The sequence below is a fragment of the Acanthopagrus latus genome, chromosome 14 (genome assembly GCF_904848185.1).
Source record: "Acanthopagrus latus isolate v.2019 chromosome 14, fAcaLat1.1, whole genome shotgun sequence".
Taxonomy (NCBI): Eukaryota; Metazoa; Chordata; class Actinopteri; order Spariformes; family Sparidae; genus Acanthopagrus; species Acanthopagrus latus.
The window spans coordinates 17502715-17520216 of NC_051052.1; the positions used below are offsets into that span (position 1 = coordinate 17502715).

At 42.3% G+C, this 17502-nt stretch overlaps 1 protein-coding gene across 7 annotated transcripts in view; it reads left to right on the forward strand.

Moving 5' to 3' along the window:
- Positions 1 to 17502, forward strand: part of syt1a (synaptotagmin Ia) — a 173140-nt gene that overhangs the window by 8186 nt on the left and 147452 nt on the right. For 4 of the 7 annotated variants that reach the window (XM_037121618.1, XM_037121624.1, XM_037121621.1 and 1 more), the window contains one exon: positions 7759 to 7841. The exons of the other annotated variants lie outside the window; for them this stretch is intronic. The gene's annotated coding sequence lies outside the window, so the exon portion shown is untranslated. The remainder of the gene's footprint in view (positions 1 to 7758; positions 7842 to 17502) is intronic. 7 annotated transcript variants of the gene reach the window in all.

Sequence of the window (17502 nt, forward strand, 5' to 3'; positions counted from 1 at the left end):
CCGCAACACAATCAGCAATCTGTTTCCTTTTTGTTAATGTTTTAACTTAAATCATGACCTTATCTTGCAAATTGCTTTTATTTTTCAGAAAGTTGAGCAAAAGAACTGAAAGAGTTTTGGAAGATTCATTGCACGACTAAGACCTTGTTGCTAAGGTTCATTGACAATAACATTGTATAATGTATGAAATTTCATCTTTGAAAGACATAAGTACCACCTTTTTTCTTCTGCATGTCATAAGATATCCACACTAAAAAATCGATTTATTTCATTTATTGGAATGATCCATTTCCCTCAGGTGAGCACAGAAAACATCTCATGTATCAAGGGTCGTTTCACACAGGATTGAACCAGGGCACAGTCTATCAGTGTATCCAGCAGCCAGGTAGTACATTACCTTCAAGGCTCTATATGTGAAGTTGACTGCCCTGTCACTGGCAGGCAGACGGGCAGCCATTTTGGCTCCCATAATAAGATGATGTGCTCTCAGGCAACATGCTAACCCCATTTATCAAGCCCCTGAAAATGGCTGGACTGACAGATTGGTTGATGTATGATCATACGATCACAGGTGTTATCATGTGTTGGTGTGGAGGTGGCGGCGCATGACTGGCCCAAACATCTCTAAGGCATGTTGGGCGATAAGACTGGTTGGAGGTCTGTTTGGACTGATAAGAGGAGTGGCTCACCTTCTACTTGGTGACCTTTGAGAGGATCAGGATGACTGAGGTGAAGGACATTTCTTCATAGCTCTTTATGTTGAGCTGATTTCATTCAACATGTAAGGAGGTGGATATGATGATGAGTTTCACATTTGCAGACTTGTTCACCCCCTCACTGGTACGTTTCTCTTGAAATTGTCCTAAGGACCTAACCATACCATTTGATAACACATAGCTCCTTGAAGGATACCTGCTCCTCTGTGTCTATATGACTGACTAGATATAATCGCAACTTCCCGTTTAGTCAGCGATGCGCTTAGTGTATTTAGAGACTTGCCTCACTGTGTCTCAGCTTTAAGCTAATCTCCTGAACTCAATTTTGCCATAACAATAGAAACCATTAGCAGGCTCAGTGGTGGTGAAAAACATTACAGGATTCTTTCCCCCCCTCAGGATTCTTGGATTAGTTAAGTGCCAAAACTGCAGTCTCAGTCAGTTTATGAACATTTTATAACTCAGTGATTTTTTCTTAAGCTAAATTTGAGTAGCTTTTTCCATAATTGGATTTAACGTTTTGTAGATTTTTATCTTGTGCCAATTGAGTTGTCGCACAGAATTCTAGAGAAATTAACTGACAATTCTGCACTTCATCTCACACATTTTGTCCATCATGAAACACCCAGTGTGGTTAAAAAATACAGTGCAGACTGATGGGGAGAAGAGGGACTTGTGAAGAGGTCGATTAGCAAGTCAATGAAGCCATGGAGCACTGCAACCTCATTGACCTGTGGCATGGACGAGGCCAAGCAGAGAAAAGGTGACGAAAACTGGCTACTGCCAACCCACATCTTGTTTCTTTCAAAAGCAGAGACTAATTTACCAGAAAATAAGTAACTGATGACCCCTGACAGTGATCATTCACAAGAGAGGGAGTGAACAGTGCTAAATGCATCAGGGAGCACCCCTGTCGATTTCCTCTCTGCCTCTTCAGTCACAAAGTAGCTTTACAAATTCAAAGAGCTAGTTGTGAATCTTAAGCTTACAGCATGCCACTGTGATTCAGCAAACACATTTGTTTCCACAAATGCAAAAGTTTGAATGTGAATAATGACTTAATAGAGTAGCAGGTTTTACATCATGGAGTGTTGCAGAGGAGCGTCATTGATCTGCCTCGCTGCAGCAATTGAGAACCACAGAAGGTGTGATTGAAAACATTTCATAAGAGATTCATTCAAGTCATTCAGTATTGAATCTGAGCCCAGTGGTCGCCCAATTGACATCTTTCCGTGAATATGTGGTCAGAGGTTTAAGTGATGGGTAGGTTAAGATCAATATGAGAAGATTAATCCATACAGCAGCACACAAAACATTACTTAAAGCTGTTTACTTGCTTAGCAGACCAGGGAAATTGGCAGACATGTCTGAGAGGGTTTAAGTTCTTCATTTGAATTTCAGGAGGCCTATTACCCAGGCTGCCTTATCAAAAGTGCATTGATTATGTCCAGTTGAAGCCACATCACTCAATTCCAAAATCTAGATTGTATTTGTTATTGACTTTAACATGAATTTTATTCTGGTTTGTTTATACAAGCATCCTTATTTTATTATATTCTCATTATTCTTTCAGATGAGGAGCATATACCCTGTGAGTCATCCCACTGACTGTTGATGTGACTTATTATGCAGCAGCATTGACGAGTCGATGACCGTTATGCATGACATTTTCTCCAGTGTATGACTACTGTTTGTGATCTTTCAGACAGGCGGTGTCCATTTGCTGACCGTGCTGGTAGTTTTCTATTTTTCTCTTTTCTTACAATGACATCTTGAGAAGTGTAATTTTTGCTGGGAGCTCTCCAATTTCTGTGGAGATTCATTTGGCGCCCCTGTCACCCATCTCGTCTGTTCCCTTGTGCTTCTGAGCTTCATCATCTGTGGCGGCTCTAGCCTTGTCTTCTAACCGTTAACAATCAGACAAGATGACAGCCACCCACCATTTAAACATCAGGCCTTTTCTCTACATAAAGATGCATGGTTTGGAGGAAAGGTGTAACTTTAGGCTCGATCAACATGCATCCCACCACAGGCGGTAAGCGAAAGTGCATAAGGGGATGCAGGGATGACACAGAGGCACATGAGTGTCACATCATCCATCAGTCTGTCACAGGCTGTCGCCCAGCTTCTCCCAGAGATGCTGTTGATCTGTAAACAAGAGAGAGAAACATCAGGCTTCCTGGGGCGTCTTGTGCGCAGACAGTTGGGGCAGGGCAAGCCTCTCTCAATGAATCACACACTGGCAGAGGACTGCTTTGACCAAAGCAGAGTTTTGAAACACAGCCAGGTGTGGATGAATAATGCTGCTGAAGAATACCACTTATAGACAACTGGCTATGTCGGAAGCAAGAAAACAGTCTGGCCTGGTGACATTTTCTAATTAGAGAAGAACATCGACTGGGAGAAACTGACAACAAGACTTTTCCAATTCAGCACCTTGAAAAGAGCAGTCTGATTGTTTTGTTGGACTAAATGATCCTTGGTGCATCTTTTGTAAGTGTGGCTATTTAGAAATGCTCATTATGTCATAGCTTGTACAGTGTACCGGAAGTTCTAGTGTATGGCTTTGAAAAAAAGCGATATTGATGTCAAAGTGATGACACAAGCTAGATAGATGTTATTGATTGGCATCAATGTTGTAACTGCGGTCAGATCTCAGGTTTCTGTGAGGTAACTTGCTGCCACTTTCAAAACCATCCTTTCATCACTCAGTGAGCCAAGCAGTAATCAGCAATGTGCTGGATGTTGGAAGGTGGGGGGAAGGGACTCACTCAGTCTTTTATTGCTCCTCTAATTATTTTCCCATCACATGATTAATACTGTCACTTTGATTTTGTTCTGAGCTCATTAGATGAGAGAGTCTGTGACAGAGGACACTGCTTGTACAGCGAGGGGTCGGCAATGTTTGCCGCCCTGTCGTTTCCAGGCCTCAGAGACACCTCTGTCCTCCAGACAGGAGGACTTTGAGCCAGGCTTATGGAGCCAGGCCCACTGCCTGCCTAGTGGGGGGTGCTGGCTGGGACTGGGCCAGGGCCACGACTGGGGCCAAGCTATTTCTGAAAAGGACCAGGGAGGATGCAGCTGGTGTTCCTGCTGTTGTTAGAGTCAGTGTGCCAGTTGAGCCCCTCGAGAACCAGTGAGCTCTTTGATATCAAGACAAACCGCCATTAACACTGATAATCACTGTACAAGCGATGGCCAGAGCCTTGGCTGGGGACACACAAGGACAAGAGGTTTTACTTTGGCAGAATGTTTCATTTTGGATAGACTAATGCATATATACCTGCCTATTCTCCCTTACCTTGGTATTATAATTGTAAAGTTTATTCAGAAGTTTTTCCACCCTCACACGAAAGGAATTGTAGCTATAAAAAACAGTAATTTTTGAAGTCTTGATATTTTATTTCTCGAAAATGGGCCAAAATATATAAAAATTGATCAAGGCACAAAACATTTGAAGTCAAGTCATAGTAGACAGTAGTTAGTAGAGCTTGATTCTTACCTTGGGAACAGCAGTTGAGAAAACAGCCTTACCACAGGGTCCATTTAGTAGCTGTTATGGAGCTTTTGTATCACATGATCCTCATCAGCAGATAGAACTTCCAAATGTCCAAATGTCATGGAATTGGAAGTGTTCTAATTTCCATTTTATTCTCAGTACTTCTCCGCAATATACACATAATCTTTCTCTTCATTATCATCTGCTGATGAAGCTCATGTCACATGGATGAAAGATCCGGAACCCTTTCTAGGTGGATCTTATCGCTAGGTGGACATTGTTGTAAAAGTCCAAAATATGCCCACATTGTTGTAAATGAAAATGATTTGTAACTGAATGCATCCATTGATTATTGGGTTCTTGTAACAGAAAAATCAAATCTATGTGGGAGAAAAGGATGACCTTTAAGTGCTGGATAAAGAGAGATCGCCACAGGGTGCTACAGTATGTGACTCACCATTGGAAACAGACAGTCTTTTCATGGCTTTTGGAGGAGGCTTGACAAGAAGGTAAAAGATTATACACCTTATGCTGACATTGATTTTTTTTGTAATTTCACAAAAAATGGTGTCACACCTTCCCTTTTTTAATCAGATCTCAAAAGAGGCAAAAAAAAAACAACAACAAAAAAACCCCACCATCACTCACCCAGGATTTGAGATGTAAAATTAATAACATTCATCTTCAGCAAACATTTACGACAGATGCACCAAAACAATGTTTTGACACCAAACTTGGAAAATTGTAATTTAATTTAATGGCTTCATTTGGCCATCAACAATACGTCATGTACCCTGCAGAGTAAATATGTAAACAGAATTTGGAATTCCAAGTGCATGCACATCTTATCAAGTGCATAATTGTCTATAAACACATTACCACGAATTCTTTTTTTTTTAAAATAAATTAACAGCCAAGTGAACCTATTTTTGAAGCTGCACTTTATAATTGACAGGGCCAATTTGACTTTAACTTCAAGAAAACAATTTGCAGTTAAATCCATCCATCCAGTTATTCATAATCTACAGCCATTTCTCATTTACAGAGTGATGGAGGGCTTTGCCAGTATATCACATGGCATTTCATCCTAAGGGTAGTGTCCTAATGACTTAAGGCAGTTAAGACACACTTGCATGTCTTTGGACTGTGGGAGGCAAGCAAAGCCCCCCGAGGAAATTGACACATTAACACATCTGTAATGCAGGCTGTGCTCATAAAAAAACAAAACAAAACAAAAGATGTTAAAGCCAACTGTCAAAGAAGCTTATTACATGATTGACTTTTCGTGTTTGGTGGCGACCTCTAGTGGCTGTAGTAATTATTAGAGTCACAAAGGAGGAAGGATGGGAAGTAGTATATAATGCAACAAGTCCATATAGAGAGGAGGCTGGGGATCGAAAGTTGGATTAGTCCAGCTTCACAAACACTCTTCTTTGTGTGAAAGCGAAAGTCAATGCTGAGCTTTTTAAACTCAGTTGTGTTTCTAACTTAAGTTACCAAAGTAAAGTAGTTATTTAGAAAGCCAAACAATGATGTTTTCCTAAACCAAACTAAGTAGTTTTCATGCCTAAATCTAACCAAATTGCAAGTGTATGAAGAAAGTCTGACGCTGGAAAGCTGCCACAGTCATGTATAAACAGAAAAGAAAAAACTATCACTCGTTATGACGAAGGTCTTTAATCCCCAGAATGCCTAATGACAGCTTTTCAAGAAGATTCTGAGTTGATTGTTAATCATCTGACTCTAATGTTTACAATATATGTGCTTAAGGACCCTCATTGCCCCTACTGAGCAACACATTAAATGTATTATATGCTAAAAAACCTTTAAAGCTCCCCCTGAGCCACCCCTCACATGTCAGGTGGACTGTCTGTATGTTTATTATGGGAAGAAACAAGACAGAGAGCTCTATTCATTCTGCCGCCTGCCGGTTTCTGTCTGACCTTTGAGTGCAGCTGCGCTCTGCTTTTGTTCAGTTCTGTTGTGCCGCCAATAGATCACCTGGTTTGCTACCTGAGGCCGCTAAAAATAGCATTATCAGCCACTTTCCATATTCATGAATCCTGTGTCACATGATCACTTCAATGGCACGTCATCTGGTTTATTTCCTCCTTTGAATTTGAAGCCTTTATATAAGATTGAGGCTTTAATGCCAACTTTATTTACATTTAATGAAGTAGTAGCTCATTAATTACAGGAATTCAAATTAAGATTTACATAATATTGACATTACTCAAAACATATGTGCAGTTGAAACATTTTGATATCAATCATGTTGAATTACAGATTAGATTTGATTTCACAAATTTTTAACTATGGCTGGGCAATATATCGACATTACATCGTTATTATGATATGAGACCATTTATTGCTGTAGATTTCTTGAACTTACCAAACTGTTCTAATTGTTCTATTGCTTGTCTGTACCCACGTAGTTGTAATATCCACACTGTGGATGATTACGTATCAAAAATCTCATTGTGTCATTCCTACAATTTAAATGCAATATCAGTTTTGACAATTTGTTTGACAGTTTGACAAAACATGTCTATTCTCAGGATCTAACCTCTCCATTGACATTGAGTTCAATGTGACAACATATTCTATCACTCTAATGAGAGATTGTCCTTGCAGGTGTTTGTGTGGTTTTTCTGTTGACAGAGCCTCTCTCTGGGGAAATCATCTTTCCTTCATGGACCAGTTCTCGTGTGTGTGTGTGTGTGTGTGTGTGTGTGTGTGTGTGTGTGTGTGTGTGTGTGTTTTATTTGTCCATGTGCAAGGGCAGGTCATGGCTTACTATGAACTGACAAACACATAAACACACACACTCACACACACAGACATGCTCCCGGGGATGCTAAGATCCTCGGGGGGGCGATTTTTCTTGAAGTGTCCTTGAAGGTGATGTCTGCCCAGAGGGCTGAGAAACACAGAGGGGGCATGTTGATATGTGTAGAAAGGGTCATCCTAGGTTACACGGCGTTGCCCACCATCCTTGGCATCTCTTCACTACCCAGCCAATCACAGCCAAGGACTCAGTGATGCAGTGCCCCTCTTACTGGAGGGATTCCTAGGAACTGCCGTGTGACGACGTTAGCCTCAACAGCCCAGAGTCTCTCCTGTCTCTCTCACACCTCCGCCTCCTCCCTCCCCCTGGTCTCTGCTCCCGGGTTTCTTTCTCACAGCTTTTCACGAAGTGCATCCGCCATGTGTGTTTGAACAGAAGATGAACTAGCGCCATCCTCACTGCTCCCACCAGACTGGCTGTATAGACGGCAGACAGAGTCATCATCCAGCCCTCTTTCTCTCCTCCTCCCGCTCTCCTCCAAACCAAGCTCCACCTCTTACTCCTCTCTCGCTCTCTCTCTCTCTCTCTCTCTCTCTCTCTCTCTCTCTCTCTCTCTCTCTCTCTCTCTCTCTCTCTCTCTCTCTCTCTCTCCCCCTCCCAGCCTCACGCTTACACACAAACACACACACACGTTGTCTCTCACTCTCTCTCTCTCTTACTCTCTCTCTCCCTCTCTCTCTCCCTCTCTCTCCAAGACTCCCTTCTCTTACTCCAGATGAGCGTGCCTGCCTGTCAGGGCGACCAGATTTGGAGCTGAAAGGTGTGCCGTTGTTACCAGGTAAGAGCGCACGTTTCCTCTTCGGGCTGCCCCAGAAGTTGCAAAGAAATGGGGTGTCGCTTGTTGCTTTGTGAGTGTGTTTCCGTGGCGGCATGGATGTGTGTTTATGTGTCGGTGTCTAGGTGACATAATCAGGAAGGGTGGGTGCTCTGAGGGTGCCACAGGGGAAGTACACTTTGTTACAACTCCCAGCCTTGCTCCGTGACACCAATTTTGGCGCCTGTTTTCGACGCGCCTTTCATTTCCATGTGCACTGGAAGGCTTTTTGTGCCGGTTTGCATGCTGAGAAACTGCTGTAGGTACGGGGTGGAGTGCAGCTGGCGACAGCAGATCGGCTACAATGTATAGAGGATGTCTCTGGTTGCGAGGGGAGACCACGGTGTGGATGTGTGGGCGGATGGAGAGACGAGGAGAAGGGGAGGGGAATGGAGATGGAAGACGAGCAGCTGCTTTCATCTCATGGAAGCTAATCCCTCCGTTTGTTCACCTCTCTCCCCATCAGATAAAATGGGCCGGCTGTGGCTCTGATGCCCTGTCTTTTTCTTTTTTCTCCACTCTCCTCCATCCTTCAATTGTGATGGGTTTATCTTGGGTAGGGAGGAAAGAGGCAAGCTATTGATTCGGAAATGAGCTGTAATGCCATTTGAAAAGGGAACAAGACATCCCTCTCTGTCTGTGACTTTTCTCCTGCATGCCTTTGTTCCTCACTGTACCTGATAATCTATTACACAAACTCACCAGTGATAATGAATTCCCGCAGATAGTTGCAATCTTTTACTGTACAGTGAGTGAGCATATACAGTTGCAAAGCTCCTCCAGTTCTATATGTTACTCAATATCTCTTCTATTGTTGTGATTAGTGGGAACCCCCTTTCTCTAAAGCAGGCTTATCACTTCCAACAGGTTAACTGATAGCGTCAAATGGCTACTGCACACTGCACACGGAATGGATGGCTCCTGGCTGTCTGCAGACATGTCAAGCATATCCGTGGAGATTGTAGCACGGCTTCGCTGACAAATAAGGCATCGTTAAACGACAGGCGGCCTATCACCTCTCGCCTGCTCCTAGATTACCTAATATCTCAGGAGGCAGGATCAGCCAATGCAACAGGAGAGACAGAAAAGAGAGAGGAGGGGAGGGTAGGTGAGTCGGGGTTGCTCAGGTGTTGCTGTTTAGCCTAGTGCTTGGAATACATTAGCCAGGAGACTCCGGCGTGTCAAATTGTTACCAGGTGATGGGTGAGAGTGAGTGAGGCAGCACTCCCCCCCCCCCCCACAAACATCAATGACCCCTCAGCTCATTTCCCAAGGCAGAGCTTATGTTTACATACTCTCTGGGAGCTTCTGCAGATGCTCCATTTCATAAGCACTAACTGAATCAGACAGGCTGAGGCTGTGCCTGCACTGATGGATGCAGCGTGGACTGTTGGCTGGCAATAGCTTTTTGAAACACCTCAGGGGTATTTTTCATGTTCACAGGTTTCAAGGAACCCTGGCTGAGTGTAATCATCGCTCGGGACTTTTTGTGAATTTGCGTGATAGGAGTTTTGATCGTGACAGATATTGATATTATGAGTTCATCTCTTTGCTGTAAAAGCTCTACACATTGTCCTCTGATCTTATTTATTCCAAAGTTGAGAGGCTTGAAGGCAGGTGTTAGGGGATAAGTTTAAAATGTCATCAGCCACCTTCAGCCCAAAAACAAGTGATTACTGATATATACCCCCCAGCTGGTGTGCAGCAAGTGGCGTGAAGTTTTTAGTCTAATAAATATATACAAAATATATTCTTACACCTGTTCCTCATACCACACAGAATAATATTTACCCTCTGAATACATCTTTCACATCAAGTGTAATTGACTTTTTAACTAATCATAAAAGTTGACAAAAAAAAAGCAACTCACCAAAACGGTCTTGGTTATTCTGACCTAAGAACCATTAACTCTTAAATTAGATCTCTAAATGTAAAAGCCAGCTAAATAAAATGACAATCATCACACAAATAAATCGCCGTAATAAACAAAATGATGATGGACTTGCCAATGATAGTTGATGTATTTGTCCAGTTGCTTAGTGCTACTCCCAAATGAATCGAGTGGCCTCTAAGATGTCTGTTGTTAATGTTTTCTCAGGCATGTTAAAGAGCGATTAATGAGAAGTATAGACCCAAAGTCCCAAACCTGATATCTGAGCACCACTAACCTTTTGTCTGGGCCAAGTTATCTTGAATGAACTTCTCAAAAAGCCAAAGGCCGTCAGGACACAAAAGGGCTGCTGCAAGGATTGCTTTTCATTCTGCTGAAGCCTCTCAGTTATGATCAGGTTATTAGGGAGGGAGAAGGAAGTGGAGGCAGGGAAGACGGTAGTGTGACAGAAGGAGCAGCAGGACAGTAAAACGACTGTGGTGGGTGTTAGCAGTACAAAATGGAGGATATAAATAGCATCTCTCTTATGATTTGACCTTGTGTGGCCATTTGGTCGTGGGCGCCCGTGAGGAGGGATATGCACAGATCAGTGACACTGTCACCACAGAGGCCTGCTCATGCTGGTGGAGATGGTTGCCTCAGGAAGAGTTTCTCTGCTTTTCTGAGATTGTTCCACATGGCCAACTCCCTCCCTATAATCATCACTGATCATCCTTTTGTCAGTCATACTGTGGGGATGAATTACAGGATCATCATTTTTGAAGAAATTCTGTCGTGTATAAAATAATGAAGTCCTTTGGAGTTGATTATTGATTGACTTTGATGTTAATTACAGTCACTATCAGTATGCCACTGCTCCAGTATGTCAAATACATTGATTGGAAACTGTAATAGCGGCCCTCAGTTCTAGTATCGCGCCATCTAACTGACCTTGAAATTGAAATAGGCAAAAATATCAAAACAAAAAAATGCTACGCAAATATTCCTCAAATCAATCGTTAAGTATGAAATCCAGCTGAATAAACTCGCACAGTATTTTGATTCCTCCAAATAAACATGGCTGCACACAGTTTTTTCATTATTAACTGTGTTTGCTTTCTTCATGGAAATGAAATATTGAACACCAGCTACTAGTGAGCCAGCGTGGCATTGCTGAGTGAGATCATTTTCTGCATTGTTGTTGCAAATTACCCATACCTTCAGTACACGTCCATAAGACACATTTTTTCAGATGCCATGTAAATCTCTCCTCAAGTTTGTATGCAAATCTGTTTGTTTCCTGTCTTTCTGTATAAAGGTTTTGGCTTCAGATTGGAATTTATAAGTCTGTTATCATTGATTTTCTTCCAGGGTCAAAACAAGTGAGACTGTTGTTACTATTTCACACTCAGACTCATCAGTTTTTAACCTTATTAAATAAACAGAATTAAAGAATGCATCATAATTTGATTCAAATGGATTTTCTTTACAAAGAAAGCAAATATTTTTATCCTAAAACCTAGTCCCTATTTCAGTCTTACTGATCATGTCCAGTCAAAATCTTCTTTATTGCTTCTTGAAGCCACTCACTATTAAGCTCTCTAATACATATTTTTTAGATTGATTTTTTTGTTGTTTCTTTTTGGTCTTGGACTGGCAGCTTTGAAACCCAAACAAGCAAAAACTAGTAGTAGCACAGTGGCTGTCAGTCTGATGGAAACAAATTGGAAAATCATCTGAAAATCTGAAATGGCTTGACTTTTCCAGTAAGAATCAGAAGAAAAATAATGATTCTGCCACTTTATGATTTTATTTTTGTGATATTGCTGCTGGACAGAGCAGACAATTTTAAAATTGTACTACATGTCTTCCAACTATTGAGTTAATGTCAAATACACAAAACAATGGTAGTGGTCATGGGCAAGTAAGGTAATCACAATGTAAATCTGGCTACCACGGCAAACATGCCCTAATTTGTCACTGTGGATCTGAAAACATGTTTTGCAAAGACCATCCTAGATTCCATTGTATACAGTTACAAGGTACTAACTGAGAAGAGGCTTCCTCATGGCCTTTCTTTGTTGGATAACTGGTATCATCTGTTTTAAAGTTGTTGCTGCGTGATTTCTGGCACTACTATGTCAACTTTGTCCATTGTAACAGGTGACAACAATCATCTGTGTGGACTCCAGATTGTAAAAGCAGTCAAAAAATGAAACCATGTAAAAAATATAACCTGATTACCCATGAGACGAGCACACACTGCATCATAAACACAACGTCACTGAGTTGTTCTTGGTGGAATCAAGGTGTAGATAGGCTAATCAGCTTGGTCCTGATTTGAAGCTCAGTGTTTGACAGGGTGTGTAGAACTCAGGACTGCTTGATCTCTGTGGACCTGCCGAGATAAGACTCAGATTACACGATGAATCCACACACACGCTCTAACGAATGCACGCATACACATTGTATTGACAGGGCTAAACCAAGGAACATACACATCATTTGAAAAAGTAATGTCTTTAAAGTAGGTGGTTTTGTATGTTTGAGCATGCAAAACATAAATAAGCTATCTGTTGCTAATCTGAGGACCAACAGTGATCATGGAAAGACTGAGAAACAAAGGCCACCTGTGGAAGCCTTAATGAAATGACCATGAAAAATGGATATTGTCTGCTCATTAGAGGATGTGCAGTACACAAACACCACAGCAATGGCCCAAAAGATCTTGCCAGAATTATGTAAAAAAAAAAAAACAACTCACAAATGACACCTTAGTTTATCTTGGCTAACTCCACCATGCAGCCTGACAGTGTAACATCACATTGTGTAAAGCTGCAGAATTAAGCAGAGCATGAGTGGGACCTCTCCTCACAATGGAACAATACTTTTAAGCGTGTTTTCATTTAGTGCAGACGAACCAGAGCATTGTTCAGTCCATGACAAAAGCCTATTCTTCCAGCTGTATGCAACTGCATTTAAATTCATATTTATCAGCTGCAGCCTGGTCAAAACAACTATTGCTGTTAGGTCGCAGTGAGTCGAAAAGGATCAGTGCAGCAGCCTGAGCAATGTCTAATGAAGCCAGGGAAAAAAACAAGTCCGTGATGGATATGTCTGCCTTAGTTTGCAGATTCAACAACAGTCTGCTTAATTAAGTACAGCAAGTCAATGGCTTCAGACTAGTCAGAGTGAATTAATGTTACAATGACTACATTCAGGTTTGTCTTCTAAGGATAATCTGTACAAAGAACAACATTACAGCGTGTTATTAATTTTTATGATTCCATCTTAATATGTGCATCCACAACTGGCTGTTAGAAATGTACAATAGCCCATACAAAGTTTATTTAAGGAGACTTTTTATCATGCCTTTGCCATGACTATCTGTCAGAGAGATTTTCATTTACAGAGTAATTTCAGGTGTACACATATAGCGATGGTGGCAGAAGGGATGTGTTTCATTGTGATAGGTAAAGACGAGAAAATTATTTTATGGCAGAACTTCCAGTCTGAGAGCTGTAATTTTGAAATCCCCTTTAGGGGGAAATTGCTTTTGCCCTCCCACAATTTTTTAATATCCTGATTCATACTTAGCGCTGGTAAAACGTACCGTATACCCACAGCATTTCGCTCACCGCTGCCTGAAGGTGCTTTGTGGGGAAGTTATTAGAGATTAATACCATCTGGGTGTGTGGGCCCGCTAAGGGACACAAGCCTTGCCCCTTGTACTCCGTGTCTGTCCTCTTGAGCCCCCAGACCCGCCTCTACATCGCGGGCAAAACGTCCCCTTGCCTAATGAAAGAGTAGATTAATTATTTCTGAAGGGCACGCAGCATTAAAAAAAAAGAGGCCCTGGAGGACATTTTCAATGTTTCATGAACTTAAAAAGGCATTCTGAAAAAAAAGGCCATCCCTTCCTCCTGTGCTTACCTGAACCCCCCATCCACATCCACCCAGCCCTAAAGACACATGGGGGCATCCCATATTGCACCTGCTCGACATGATATCAAGGCAGTAACTCAGTGGAAGAGAATAGAGGAGGAAGTGCCACCTCACCCCAGGGTAATCTCAGTAATAACCGAACCAACTGCTGTTCTTTGTGTAATTGTCTTTTTGGCTCATATTGTTCCGTTGTGTTGTCTGATATGATTAGATTACCGGTGCGCCACTACAGGTCCCATGTTGCTTTAGCCACTCTGTATTGACAGTGTAAGTGTCAGCACAGAAATGAGCCCAGAATCCAAGTAACGTGTCTTTTCATAGGTGTATAATAGTAAAACAGCTGCCATTTTTGGGGGGAAATTAAGTATCTGGACCTTTGACACATTCGCAACTCAAGCATCATGCTGAGTCTTCTCTAAGGCAGAAAAGCGTAATTGTGTTTTTACAGCTTTTCACAATCCTCCGGAGTCTGTGTTGATGTCCCCAGAAACATGTCAGCATGATGAGGAGAAACAGCAAAAACTATGTCCAAGTAAGTTGCCTCTTGGCTCAGCCACAGCTCTCGCTGCCTCTGGGCGCCCTTGGAGGATGCATGAGTCATAAAGCAACACGACACCCAGCAGTGTGTGCAAGATACAGGGGCACGATGGGATAGAAAAAGCAATTAAAATCAGTGTCACCGTGCACCGCCCTGTCCATGACACAAATGACCTTGGTGGATTTAAAATATATTACAATAATTTCAATGTGACTAGTTGTCATGGATATACAACTTATTGCCTCTCTCATTTCCCATTTCCCTGTCAACTCAGTGCATATTGGGCTGAAGAGGGCACTCATATTGCTGTATTGTTTCACTCCCAATCAAGGTCATTGCATGCTCATTAAATCCTCTGCGGACAGATTAAACAGAATAAATGCACAGGCACATAATCAGTGTTACAGCCATAATATTTTCAAGTGACCCCACCGTGACGATGATTTAATTCTTCTCTCTAATACAGCAAGGCAAGACGTGTCATTAGTTGTTGAACCAGTGAGCCCTCGTTTCCCTCTCAGACAGGAACCCCCTCCTACCGTGTGGCTCAGCCCTGCTCTGGAGAAGAGATTGCGAGGGAATGCCGACTGATAAGGAAAAGGTATTCCTCCCTTTCACCCCACCCTTTCTCATCTCTGGCCCCAACCAATTCTCCATTACTGTTAGTCGAGCGGCATGTGTGCCCTCCGCTGCCGACCGCTGAGATTTGCCTCTGATGCAAACATCCTTGTTGGTCACCATGGCAACCAAGTCTCCTGCCTGCTGTAGGTTGTCATGCCAGCCGCCTCCCCCGTGCTCTTCCTCACCCATTTGCACTGTACTGTAGTTGACACGTGCGAGCCCTGTACATCGTTCTACGCTGTCTAGTCTGGTTATCTTCAGAAGATGCTCTTCATAGGTCCTACTTCTTAAAGTGGACCCCTTTTTTCAGCAGCTGCTTAAAAAAACATTGCATAGTAATACATCCCGCAACTACAGGAATGTTTTCACTTGAGAGAACTGCCAACCAGCACAGCCAGAGTCAATTGCTGGAATAATAGCACAACCAGCAAAAGCCTACAGCTGAAAAGACGAGAGCGATATAACAGCAAGTGGCCTCAATTTCCACTCCTCTTGTTTACTCTGCCATCTACCAACCCCTTCATCCTTGAAAAATTGAGCAGTCTGACATGTTTGGGGCTCCCGTGAAGGATGATGCAAATGTCGAGGCATATAGGTCCGTGCTGTGCAGAGTTCCCTCTCGGAGCCAGGCTTCTTGGGAGGGCTGACAGAAGCCTTTCTTCCAAAACATGTCCACCCAGTCAGTTGAAAAAACACTCATTACCACAGCACCATGGGGGCCAACCCAGCCCACTTGGGGATAATAACTAGGCATCTTCTTAAATTTGATATAATGCTGGCATACTGGGTAGTCTGGGGTCTGCGATAGTGGCTGAAATTATTGTACTCTCTTAAGCTGTTTGACTCCTGCACTTAACTGCTTAGGCTGAAGCGTTTGATTCTAACCCCCTCTGTTATTCACACCAGAGGGTTTAATGGGTTCTTTACCATGAAGCCTCAGGATAAACTTTACCAAATTTGAGCGGATGATTACTGTTTACTCCTCTCTCTCCTAGAGTTAGCCCCCCCCCCCCTCTGTTTGATGGGTTGGTCATGAGGCTTGAGGAGCCATTTTGCTGCTGGTGAAATTTCAGAGATTACATTTGCTGTTCCTTATCTCCTAAATTAACTCATTACCTTGACATCCTGCTTTCCCTGGGAACACATTGGCCTTGAATTTATAATGAAACATGGCTGTCCTCTAGTGTCCCATATGCACGGCAAGAGATTCATCGCAATCCTTTAACTCCAAGACCTTTACTTGCCATTGATTTTGACTTCACAGCTGGATGAATAACCTTGGGGGGGTGGGTGAGCATGGAAAGAAAGACAGGAGCTGGGGCAGAAAAAGGAGTCTATCAAACCAGCAGTGTGAATTCTTCGTTTCTTAGGATGGTGGCAACATCTTCAAAGCTACCCTCAAAAATAGTCCCGGTGCCATACAATTGAAGAGTTTCCTGATTGCGCCAGAAAAGTGAAAGTTTCAAGGTAATACAACACTGTCGACCAAAGAATTGGTGAGCAAACTCTATTTCGTGGAAATATTTGCAGCAGTCGGAGCCTGGAGATCAAGCTGTCAAACACAATTACCATTCTTTTTCAGCTTTAGCATCTCAACATGGCTTGAGAGATACAAAGTACAAAATGGTCCACATAAAGTCGACCGTGGTTACTCTAAATTGGGTTCAGTTAGACCCAACCAGGAAAAACATTTCAGTCCTGTCAATCACCTTCTTTCTTGAAGCTTACACTAATTGCATATGCAAATTGCTTAAGATTATGAGTTTGCTGCTGTAGGGTTTGGTGATTGCGAGTTGCGATAATGATGAATTTCCTCACATTCATTCCTTAAACATTGTTAATGAAGAGGCAGCCACTTACAAACGTGGATTATGCATGCATTGTGCATTGCAAAACAAACTCTGTTAGGCTGCTGCCATTAACGACAACTATTCCAATTAAAAGTCGTGCCAGTACTCAGGCTGAATAATATTCAACCTTAATGCTGTCAAATCACAAGAATTAATGCATAAAAAATTAAGATTGTTATCCTCATGCCACTCTGTGCCTTTGTATATTATCAGTTTCATATCCAGGGTACTTTTACCAGAGGATAAAGCATCAGTGACCATGGATACTAGTGGAAACCTTCCAGTTATTTGTAGTCATTGCCAGTGGGGGTGCGAGAAGATTAAAGAGGCAACTGTTACCAATAGAAACCAAAACCAGGGGTACAGCAGCAACAGTGGCACCTAAGGAGCAACTGGAAAGGCAGCTAAAGGAAAATAAGGATTTAGAAGCCATGTGATCAGTCATGAAGGTGAAGAGTACCTCTAACAAGCTCAGCGAGCTGAAAAGCTTTGAAAATAGCAGACAACTACATGTTAGCACCGGGATGGCAACAAAGAGCCATTAACTAGAAAAGCAAAAGCTTTTGCGGGATGCGACACAACCAGTGATTAGATTTTTTTCCACGGATAGCAACAATTGGCAAGATTCTGCGAGCAAGATTTTTTACACAGCAGGCCAAAATCAATGAAGTACCTCCTTTTCATTGATCAAATCTCCACGATATAGAATTATTTTCATAAGCGACGATAAAATTACTTTGAATTTCTGTCTTTGTAACACAATGAGCCATTTTCTGGCAGCCACACAAACATGTTTTTCTC